Genomic DNA, 11,989 nt, shown 5'->3' on the forward strand with positions numbered 1-11,989 from the left:
CTGCATGAGCTAGAGGAATTTCGGTATCAAGCCTTTGAGAGCACGAGGCTTTACAAGGAACGGATGAAGAAAATGCATGACAAGCACATCGTGGACAGAGACTTCAAACCCGGTGATATGGTATTATTGTATAATTCACGGTTGAGATTGTTTCCGGGTAAGTTGAAATCCCGATGGTTTGGGCCATTCAGAGTGGTGCAAATGTTTGCTAATGGAGCTGTTGAGATTGAATCAAAAGAAGTGACGAACAAATTCTCCGTCAATCGACAAAGGTTGAAACATTACCTTGGATCAGCTGAAGAAAAAGGGGATACAGTGGTGTCACATTTCAAAGAATCCCAATACGAAAACGAGGAGTAGGAACTCCACTATTTGCGTCATGCCGCGACGTTAAATCAGGCGCTGCGTGGGAGGAAACCCACGAATTTGTTGTAAGTGTAATGTATAACTGTATATATATAAAAAAAATAATATACCAGAAAAACGCCTCGACCGCGGTCCCGGCGTAACCGCGGCCGGACCGCGGTCCAAGCGTGACCACGGTGGGACCGCGGTCAAACGTGCTCTCTGAACTTGGTCTACCGCGGTCCCAGCGTGACCTCGGTAGAACCGCGGTAGCCCAGCGACAGGCCCAGTCAGGTAAGTAAAATTTTTTTTCTTTATTTTGTTTTCCTTTTTCTTTTCTTTTTCCCCCTTTTTTTTTCCTAATAACCCTAACCCCTCTTATTCCCCACTTTCCCCCACGACCAACTCCCCCTATTCTCTCAATTCCCTCATCTTTTCCCCTTTCATCTTCTTCCTCCCAAAGCCCTAACCCCCATTCTTCACCAAATTTCTTCTTCTTCCATTCTCTCATCTCATCTACAAGGTAAGCTTTCTTCTCTTCTCTTCTCTTTTCTTCAAATAGTTAGTGTAAATTAGTTTTCCTAACCCTAGAATTTGTTGTAATGTATAAATTGTATCTTTTTCTTTGTTTTCTTTTTTATTTGATTCTTTTAGCCATGGTTGATGCTTGATGTTGGGTTTCATGGTGCTTAACTTGTGGGGAGGAATTTGTAGTGTTTTTGGAGACCTAACAATAATTTTTAGGGCAAACTTTGGTGGTTGGGCCTAGATGGCCGAAAATTTGGGATGTGTTGTACATTTTGGAGTACTTTGTGCTCATTGTAATTGGTTGTGGTGGTGGTGGTTGACTTACTTCACGGATTAAAGGTTGTGTGGGGTTTTATGGGTGAATTAGACATGTTGATGGGGGTGTGAAGTAATCGTAGTAAGGGTTGGCCAATTGGGGCCACTTAGCAATTGGGTATTTTGGCATTGTTGGCCAATGATAACTGTTTAGTGCCAGCGGGTGGCGAAGTCTGAGTAACAATCCGAATAGCACATTTTAGGATGCATCTGATAGTTGCCCTGAATGGTTTGCAGGTAATATGGCCCGAAAAAGGCAAAGAGGCTCGGCAACCACTTCCCACGTGCCAACATATGATGAAACCAGGTTCCAGTCTCAGGGGGCAGAGGACGCATTTCATGCTAAGGCCGCCAAAACCTTTGTCCCTGAGAATGCGGTTGACCGGGCTACCCTCCGTATGGAAAGTGCAGACATGTATGAGGAAATCCGAAGGAGGGAGATGGAGTTCTTGTTTGATGAGCCTGAGACGGCAAACCCAATGATAGTCAGGGAGTTCTACGCGAACTGCCCGGAACATTTGGGCCGGGAGGTGATTGTGCGAGGCAGGGTAGTGGATGCCTCAATTTGGAAGATTCGCCAGGTCTTGCAGTTGCCCCAGTTTTACTGGTGACATTGATCATTACCATGATGCCCAAGGGGTCTCTTGGGACACGATGATTGCGACAATCTGTGCAGAGGGTCAACCAATCTGGATACAGGAAAACATTACCCTCCATTCCAAGTCGTTCACACATGAGGCCAAGTGCTGGTTCACCATCATTTGCAGCCGGTTCTTGCCCACAAGCAACATGACCGATGTGAACCACCTACGGGCTCTACTGGTGTGGTGCTTCGTCACCAAGAGAGACTTTGATGCGGCAAGACTTATTGGTGATGAAATGATCCTTCGATCATCTCTGCTATCTAAGGGGTTTTACTTCCCCTCACTAGTGACAAGATTGTGTCTGCTAAAAGGTGTTCCCACCCGCCCTACAGATGGAGCTTTGCCCGCAAAGTCACCATTCAGAGTTTCTAGGATTACAGTGGGCAGAGATGCAACCACTACCATTGACATTGATGATGAGGATGCCGCCACAGCACCCATGGCACCTTCCAGGAGGTCTTATGAGGGAGCCGGTTCCTCTCGGCGACCCCATACTGGGCCAGGGTTCTCTCGATCACAGTCCAGTCGGCCCATGTTGCGTTCTATGGAGGAAGAGGTGGCAGATCTTCGCACCTCAGTTGATGGCCTACATGTGCGTATGGATGCCATGTCTCAGCGGGAGGCCAGGTCTGAGAACCGGTTTATGGCTTGGTTCCGTGCTTTGGGGAGAGCTTGTCATGTGGACCCCAGCACCGTCTCCAATTCCGACTGATGCTCAGGGAAGTCTTCTTACCCTTCTGCTATTTATTTGTGATATGACATGGGGACATGCCATCATTTTTTGTATGGGGTGGGAGACGGGGAGACGTGCTTTAGTGGTGTATTGTAAGTGTACATATACATTGAGTATGTTGTAATTTTGTATCTTTGTTGTTGGATATAATTGGATGTACTCATCTTACAAGTAACTGACTTGGCCCAACGACAGACACTTGTCGACGAGTCTCTTGAGGGTCAAAGTCGGATTAAAAAAAATTTTTAGAAAAGGTAGGGGACTCTTCCGAGGACGGACCACTTGGACAAGTACTCTTGAGGGAAGTAGTCCACTTAGATTTTTTATTTTTCTTATTTTTTTAGGTAGTGTAGTAATTCCCCCTTGGTTTTTCTTTTGACCACGGTTCTTTTCCAAGGGCTTTTCTTAAACCGGGTTAGGTAGATTTTTCTTTGATATTTTTAGGACCCTGAAGACTCTCTTGGACTAAGATGGGTAAGGGCAGGAATGCAACCTATGATGTACACACCTGCTAATAACTAAACAAACTTGAGGGTGCGACGTCTAGGCTCGTTTGTAGACTCGTAAATTATGCCTTAATTGTGCACACCTTGTCTTGCTTGAACACTCATGTGAGTGTGTTGGCAAACTAATTCGGAATGAGTTACATGCCAAGTGTGTGTGAGGAAATACCTGTATTCTGTGCTTGCATGTGATACCTAGAACTTGCCCGGTGTGTTTGCAAAGCGAAATAGAAGTTGTTTGGTCTTAGAGATGATTGAGGCATTTCTTTCTGTAGCCGGTCTAATTATGAATTCACCTGTACATATCACCATAGTTAACCCCTTTGAGCCTAAAGCTTGTTTCTTTGATAACCTTGCAATAACCTACATCCATGTGTTGAGTAGCTTGACTGTTTGGCCCTTTGCCTCTTAGAAGCACTTGAATTGTTAAAGATCATGTAAAAGTCAAAGTGTGGGGAAGGGAGTAGAAAAAGGGAATCAGGAAAATACTTGAATGAAGCCACTCCCAAATTCGAATTCAAAGATTCAAAACTTTTTAATGGTTGTCAATGGTGGAATTACTGCTCTCTTTTCCTTTGCTTTACATTACTAAAATTAGGGATTGAGAGATAGAGAGAGACGTAGAGAGAATTCCCAATTCTTTGCAACAACATCTAATTCAAACAAATAATATATTTTGAAAACCCAAATTCGAATTCAAAGCTTCAAAGCTTTTTAATGGTTATCAATGGTGGAATCGTGGGTGGGTGCAAGATACGTGGGGGGATGGGGATGGGATGTGGAGAGAGAAAGTGGGGGAGTGGAAGATGTGTTAGAGTAATTTTAGGACACTAATTATTACTATTAATTTCCTTAAAATGTACATAAATGGTAATTGGGTATATAAAATGTAATTATAGTAAAACTTGAGTAGGTATGGTAATATAGTTTCATATAGTGTATAAGAATGTAAAAACTCCTTTTCCAAATTCCAAACGGAACAGGGTGAAAAATGCGGTCGAAACCGCGACCGCGGACCTGGACGCGAACTGAGGCAGTGCATTATGAAAATACTGCGCCCGAACCGCGACCGCGAGCGTCCAGACTTAAAAAATTATCCTTTTTCGCGTAGGAGAAGGTATAATTTGTTTGGGCCCGACCCTACTTGGTGTGTGTGTGTGTGTGTGTGTGTGTGTGTGTGTGTGTGTATATATATATTATTTGGAGGGGGTTGGACATACTTTTGACGCAGATTCGACCTAAGGAGGCAGAGACACAATAGGAGCAAGGCGGGGAATTTTTCTACGAGTTTTTCCTTCCTCTTCCTATTTTTCATTGTTAGTTATGACTTTTAGTATTGTGGTTTTACATACTATTATGAATAGCTAATTTATTATCTAGGGTTTTGATAGAACCTTTTGTAGGATAAATTCTTGTGATATTTTTATATAATTGAGCCGTTGGATTTCTCTACTTGTTCAACTATGTGTTTATTGTTGTTGATTGAATGGCCATCGATTGACTGTGCCTATTTATTATGTGTTGCTTGAGAAAGAATACATATTTAGTTGGCTTATGAATAACGTACTCCTAACATATGTGAGAAATCAATACAGCGGGTTTAAAGGCAAGTTTAGAAATAACAAAGCCTTGACGTGGTTATAGTGAGCGGTTAGGTAAAGCCAACTAGCGTAGTTCGAGAGAATATGTCTAGTAAATTATTGTAGTTGCTCAAGAGAGAATTACGGCACCTAAAGTGCTCACGATCAGTAGAGAATACATTGGCAAAATTGTAGGGAACATAGCTAGAAGGATTCCGACAATCGGGAAAATCATAACTCAAGACCTCCTTAATTTAGTCTCCAACATTTTGTCTCATTAGTTGATAATTTTACTGCTTTGTAGTATTTGCTATTTAATTAGTTAGAAATATAAATCTCAATCTGTCACGACCCAAAATCTAACGGTGGTCGTGATGACGCCTATCGTGTTACAAGGCAAGCCTATTCCCAAAATATTACTACTAATTTGATTATAAGAATTTAATAAAATATTTCCAATAATTTAATTCCTAATAAACTAAACCAACTCTAAATATAAATAATATAAAATATAAATGAGTCCCAAACATCGGGGTGTCACTAAGTCATGAGTGTCTAAAACTATGAACTGAGATATAAACTATCTAACGGTCCAAAGAAGAAATGATAAAAGGAGTAACAAGGTCCTGCGGACGCTGGCAGCTACCTTGCAGTCTCCAATTAAAGCCGGCCTGAACTCAATGATCGCCGCGCTCTAACTCACCTGGAGCTGCACATAAAGTGCAGGGTGTAGTATGAATACAACCAACTCAGTAGTAACAGAAATAACTAAGGAACTGAGCAGTAGTGACGAGCTAAGTAAAATAGTCCAATTATTTATTTTCACAATTTATAATAAACATAAATAAATAGGTAGATTCCATAACTCAGTAAATGCCACAAAAAAAATTTAACAGATAAATGCAGCAACAACACAAATAAATATAACTTCACAGCAGTGTCACTTCATCACTCAGCACTCCCACTCGACACTCAACACTCAACACTCAATACACTCAACACTCTGCACTCACTGGGGGTGTGTACAGACTCCGGAGGGGCTCCCAAAGCCCAAGTGCTAAGCACAGACAACTCACGTGCCATCATATCAATACCTGGATCCGCACGGTCAACTCACGTTCTACGCGGACAACTCACGCGCTATGGTATCAATACCTGGACCCGCACGGTCAACTCACGTGTTACGCGGACAACTCACGCGCTATGGTATTAATATCCTCACAACCAGGCCCTCGGCCTCACTCAATCATGTACCACACTAGCCTCCCATCATCAACAAATAAGGGAACACAACCCACATCAAGTATCACAGCATATTAGCAAATAATAGAGACTGAGGTAAACAAGCACAATAATTTCTATGACTGAGTACAAATAATGTGAGCATGAATAAATTAAGCCTAAGCATGATCTCTAACATGAAGGCAGACAAGTTCGAGAACAAGTAACTACGTAAACACAGATGATGGCCATAAGGCCTCACGGGACGGACCAAGTCTCAATCCCTCACGGTGCACACCCACACGCCCATCACCTAGCATGGGTATCACCACCAAACAATCACATGATATTAATTTCTCCGGGTTTATACCCTCAAAGCCAGAGTTAAAATTGTTACTTACCTCAACAGCGTAAAATCCTACTCTGGGATGTCCTCGTCCCTCGACTCGGTCCCCAAAAGCTTCGAATCTAACCATAATCAGAATACGACTATCAACATAGTCTAAAGAATCGAATTACACAATAAAAACTACATAAACATGCCAAAAATTCGAAATCGGCCAAAACCCGACCCCCAGGCCCACGTCTCAGAACCCGTCAACAATGTCAGAATCAAAACCCTCGTCCTCTCCCGAGTCTAACCATATAAAATTTATTAAAATTGGACTCCGTTTGGTCCCTCAAATCCCTACCTAAATCTCTCCAAAACTCAAACCCTAACTCCATCAATTTCACTTTGAAATCATTAATCAAATCCCAAAAACGAAGATGGATTCATTAATTTTAATCAAAATCGAGTAGAGAACACTTACCCCAATCCATATGATGAAAATTGCCTCTAAAATCGCCCAAATTCGAGTTCCCCAACTCAAAATATGACCGAAAGAACAAACCCTAGTTTTATATATTTTCTGCCAGCTATTCTGCCTCGTTTCTCATTCCAAAGGAACCCTAAACTCGTATTTTATGACTCCAATGGATTCCTTGTAAAATTCTAATCAAGTTAGGCTTTTGAATCACTCAATTTGACCTTATAACGAAGGAGATATGTAGGTTTTAATATTTGCGAATAGTGCAGATTTTTAAATACGCTGCTACTGGCAATTTCGTAATTAATCTGAAAAATCTGGCAACCTAATTCTTAGTAAAATGACCATAAAATCCTCATACGTTGTCCAAATTCGATGATTCTTTTTGCTACGGTCCGTAATTACGATACAGATCTAATGCTTCAATAAAAAACGAAACTGGAGCTCATTTGTTCAATATGATATCATTTATACTTGAAGAAACGACATCGAAACATAAGAAAAACAAGCACAACACAACCCAAACCTATCTGAAACTCACCCGAGGCCCACGGGACCTCAACCAATAATTCCAACAAGTCATATATCACTACCCGAACTTAGTCGAACCTCAAGAACACCCAAAACAACACCAAAACACCAAATCAACCTCGAATTCAAGCCTAAGAATTTCTAAACTTTCAACTTTCGCCAATTCAAGCCTAATTCTATCACCGACCTCCAAATTATATTCCGGACACACTCCTAAGTCTAAAATGACCCAACGAAGCTAATCGAATCATAAAAATCCAAATCCGAATTCGTTTACTCATAAGTTCCGATTGACTTTTTCTAACTTAGCTTTCTAACTAAGAGACTAAGTGTTCATTTCACTCCAAAACTACTCCGAACCCAAACCTACCAACTCGACACAACTCAACACAGCTGAACAATACATAAAGAAGCATAGATAGGGGAAATGGGGCTATAACTCTCAAAACGACAGGCCGGGTCGTTACACAATCTTTATAATTTAGAAAATTGTTCAAACTTGTCTTCTTAGTGATATTAAACAGATATATCTAAGCCTTAGTTCTCTGTGGAATTCGACTCCGGACTTTTTGACCGAATTATATTTGCAGCGACTGCTTATCCTTTTTAGGACTAGAGTTGGGCGTGATCAGTGCTGCTTGGTATTTTCCACTGGCAATTGGACTCACATACACTAACAGGAGAAGGAAGCACTCAGCTTATTATTTTGTAATAGCTAGTTCTTTAGACTATAGCTTTTCTATCCTTTTAGTAGCTAGTAGCTTCATGCAACTTCTATTTTGGTTTGGACATCTTGTAAGCTTTGGACCCATTTTGAAATTTTATTTATATATTAGCCACTAGGCAGCCTGCCTAGTGGTATATTTGCTATAAAAAAAAAAGGAACACATAAAGTTTTTTTTCAAGATTAGTGGATAATATGAAAATGATATTGATTCAGCAATCAAACAAAAATCAATTTTATGGCTTGCTGCAATACAGAGAATATCTAAGTAAAACTATGTATAATGCGGCGATAAAGTGAATAACAAAAAGAAGCCACAAAGATATATTACCTATGGATTTTTCCCAGTTGCAATAGTACAATTTATCAGTTCATGACATGTTTAGTATGGCCCAAATGTCATTTTTTTTTGTTCTTTTTCCCTCTTTCTGTATTAATAGTACTACAAATCTTCCTCATTGGTCAAATAGCTCCATGTGTCAATTGGAGGTGTAGTCTCATGCAGGAAAAAGCATAAAAGATCCAGCTAGCTCATTCTATCCTTTCCAAATTTAGTTATACAAAGAATTTAGTTTTGTAGTACCAAGTTTTAAAAAAAAAATCAATCCAATAGTATTTACTGAAGTTTTATCTGCTTTGTATATTCTATACATGAACAACATCATCATATAACAAGCTACTAATTCTTACTCCCATTATCTCATAAATATTCATTACGATATGAAGCGCATCATCATAGAATGTGTTAATAGTTCTACCCTCTATTTTGGCGTAGACCAGTAGAATTCAACGCTATTCTTCAATCGAAATTTTCAGTGTGGTGCAAATAAGCAAAAACACACTATGGTTATAGCTATTGATAAAGCTAACAGAATCTAGCATTTGATCCACATTAGTTACATTCTCTTGCACCAAAGTATGGGGAAAAAATCAAGGAAAGATCAAACTTATATTCTACTACCTTGAATGCATTTTCTGTTTCTTCCAAAAATAAACCAACAACGGGAAGTAAAGAAGAACCATAAACATACTACTGGGGGACATTATTTAAATCGTTACAATGTATATTTGAGGGAGATATGCAACGCACTCCCTTTACCTTTTGTTCTACTGTTTTCTGAGCTCCTAAGTTCAACAACAACAACAACAACAATCCAGTATAATCCCTACCCCTACCCTGGGGGTAGAGAGGCTGTTTCCAAATAGACCCCCGGCATCCTTCCCTCCAAGAACTTCCCACCTTGCTCTTGGGGAGACTCGAACTCACAACCCCTTGGTTGGAAGTGAAGGTTGCTTACCATCAGAGCAACCCCTCTTGTCTAAGTTCATTCTGATTAATATGAGCTTCTAAATTATTATCAGTGCATTCATATTAATTTCTCTATTTTGCCACACCATTGGACCAATATGTCTGAAATACCAAATCAGATCTTTATATATCATTCGTTGTTAGCAATTTAATCACCCTGCATAACCACCTACCTCCAAAATTGAAACTCTCACTATATCCATCTCCTCCTGCCATGAAAAAAGCACTTCGAGAACAATCAATTAAAAGCACCAATCTCTAAATCATTAAGACAACTGCTATTTGAGAATTGTATGGTCCTTTTTTATTAAATTTTGTACGTTTGATGATTAAATTTCAGCTCTAATTCTACAGTATGAAAGAGGAACTTAGATTTCATGTGCGAACTTAGATTCCTGTTAACATTAATTTCTCATTACCTCAAGCATAGTCAACTGTAATAAAGTTCTTTTCTGATACATAAGAAACATCATATATCTAATTGCCCATCATAAATTTTTTCCATAGAATTGAAATGTCAATCGAGGCAGCCTCAGTAGAAAAATTAAGAGTATCTAATTAGTTCTGTTAACAATAAGATTATATTTTAGCTGATTAAGTGTTAAACTGCATTTGTTTACCTTTCACATAGACAATATATTTCCGCTAGAGTCTGGACGTCATCATATAAAATACCACCTGCAAAGTAAGACAAAGTTAAGCAAAATAAGCAAAAAGAAGCGTGATTCTTGATTGAATATACTAAATAGACACAAAACTGACTTAAGATTTGGAAAGATTGATCTGAAGATAAAGCTATAAGAAAATTACTTGCAATGGTTTTTTTAATCTTCATGATTGCTTAGGCACTCGTTGAAAAAAATCCATATAAAGAGTCAATACGTGCCAGTATCAGGCCAAGTGCCTATGCGAAGGAAAAAACAGTTTCGTCTTAGATATAGGTACTCAAATGATAGAGTCGGTCAACAAAAGTTTGAAATAATCAATTAATAATCATCACAAAGTATTATGTTTGTCTTATACAATTACCACAAATCATAGGCTAACTAATTCTACTTTTGAAAGAAAGAAAAATCAACTCAAATCCAAGTTCTTCGAAAAGAAATATTGTAGTAATTTACGAAGCAATGAAAGCATGTAATTGTAAAACTTCTAATATTCAAATACTACTGTTGCAAAAATTGGGGTATTTAAGCTCTACTTTTATTAGCAGAAAATATTATTCATAAATCATAAATATATCATTAAGCAATTTTCAAACCCAAATTCTAAACCTTAATCACCTTGAGTTTGTGAAAACTTTCTCCAAAGGTAGATTCTGTTGGACTATATATACGGATGTGTATTCATGTTTGTTTCCCCTATTCATCTTCGTCTCTATGTCGATTAGTGATTCTTCTCCAGTTTAGCTTATCTGCAGACCCATTTTCAAGAGAGTCCATAAAAGATTGAACTTTATGAAAAAAGTGTCGCACACGATAATAAAAAGAGTTACAGAGCAGCAATGTTAGTTGATGAATAAAACAAAGATAAAGAAGATCAACAGAGCAGCATGATATACATACCTTACTATCTAGGTGATAAAATTAAGACTTATTAAGTATCGCAGTACATAACAACCTTGAAATTGCAAAATCAACAAGCACATGAGGCACCCAGGAAAGCACGAAATTCCAAAACTCAGCAAGGCTAAGCTTAAAAAAATACAGTATTACCACTCGATTTAACAAACCAGTGAATTGCAAAATTAAAATTCACGAAGAGAACCCAACAAAAGAAAAGAAGGAAAAGGGGATCTTTAAAAAATCAGAGAAGAAAAAGGGGAAGAGAACCTACAATAGCCATTGAGCTTCAGAATTAGCGAAAAGAAAACAAAGGGAAAAAAAGATGAAGAGAAAAGAGAAGAAGATGTGACAAAACCATTTAATTTCAGGAGAAGCCAAAAGAAACCCAGAGGGAAAAAAGAACGAAGATAAAAGGAGAAAAAATATGTACCTGCATCTAGACTTGAGATGAGAGCGAGAAGAAAATCAGGTAGAAGACGTGTAATTAGAGACAACACATTAATGGAAAATCTCATATGTTAGTGTTTTTAAAATACAACTGGAGTCACATGAAAGTTATACGTAGAGTTTTTCTAGACAAATCAAGCCACGTATACTACATTGATAGGAAATACTGAGAATGACTAAATTACCCTCGAACTTTACAAAAGAAGACACGAAGCTGACAGGTCGAAACTTGAGCTAAGGCTGTATTCTCGCCGGGGCCGGGCCTAAACGGGTCAAACGGGCCGGGCCAACGGTCACGGGCTTAGGCAGGCCGGTCTTTGGCGGTCCCGGGCCAAACGGTCCCGGGCTTCACGGTCCCAATGGGTGGAACCAGCTCACGACGGTCCTAAGCCCACATGGTCCAGGGTTAAATGGGGCGGGCCTAACGGGCTTTTTCGTTCCGGGCTATTTTTTTTAATTTTTTTTATCTAAGGCAATTTCTTGTAAATTATATATGTATATACTAATATAAATTGCTTATACATAGCTATATAAATATATATATAGTATATAGAATATGTGTTAGAATATGTATATATGTAGTATCTAGTATATAATATATATATTATATTAAAAGCGGGAAGCCTTTAAGTTAAAAGTTAAATTACTGAAATGCCCACTAAAAGTTAAAGACTTTTTTATAATTATATTTAAATAAAAAATTATTAGTTTGAAGAGTCCTTTCCTGAAACGGTT

General features: G+C 38.9%; 1 long non-coding RNA gene across 3 annotated transcripts; it reads right to left on the reverse strand.

Moving 5' to 3' along the window:
- Positions 1-9,341: 9,341 nt before the first annotated feature.
- LOC109238722 lies at positions 9,342-11,331 on the reverse strand. 3 transcript variants are annotated; one of them, XR_002069806.1, is made up of 5 exons: positions 11,238-11,331; positions 10,808-10,931; positions 10,526-10,656; positions 9,863-9,920; positions 9,342-9,451 (listed from the first exon to the last, which is right to left on the reverse strand). It is a non-coding gene; the product is annotated as an uncharacterized LOC109238722 (long non-coding RNA). The 3 variants fall into 3 exon arrangements; XR_002069807.1 differs by lacking the exon at positions 11,238-11,331 and adding an exon at positions 11,079-11,225; XR_002069805.1 differs by lacking the exon at positions 11,238-11,331 and having other exon boundaries at positions 10,808-11,225.
- Between the last annotated feature and the right edge of the window lie 658 nt (positions 11,332-11,989).

This window comes from Nicotiana attenuata, unplaced genomic scaffold, assembly GCF_001879085.1.
Source record: "Nicotiana attenuata strain UT unplaced genomic scaffold, NIATTr2, whole genome shotgun sequence".
NCBI lineage: Eukaryota > Viridiplantae > Streptophyta > Magnoliopsida > Solanales > Solanaceae > Nicotiana > Nicotiana attenuata.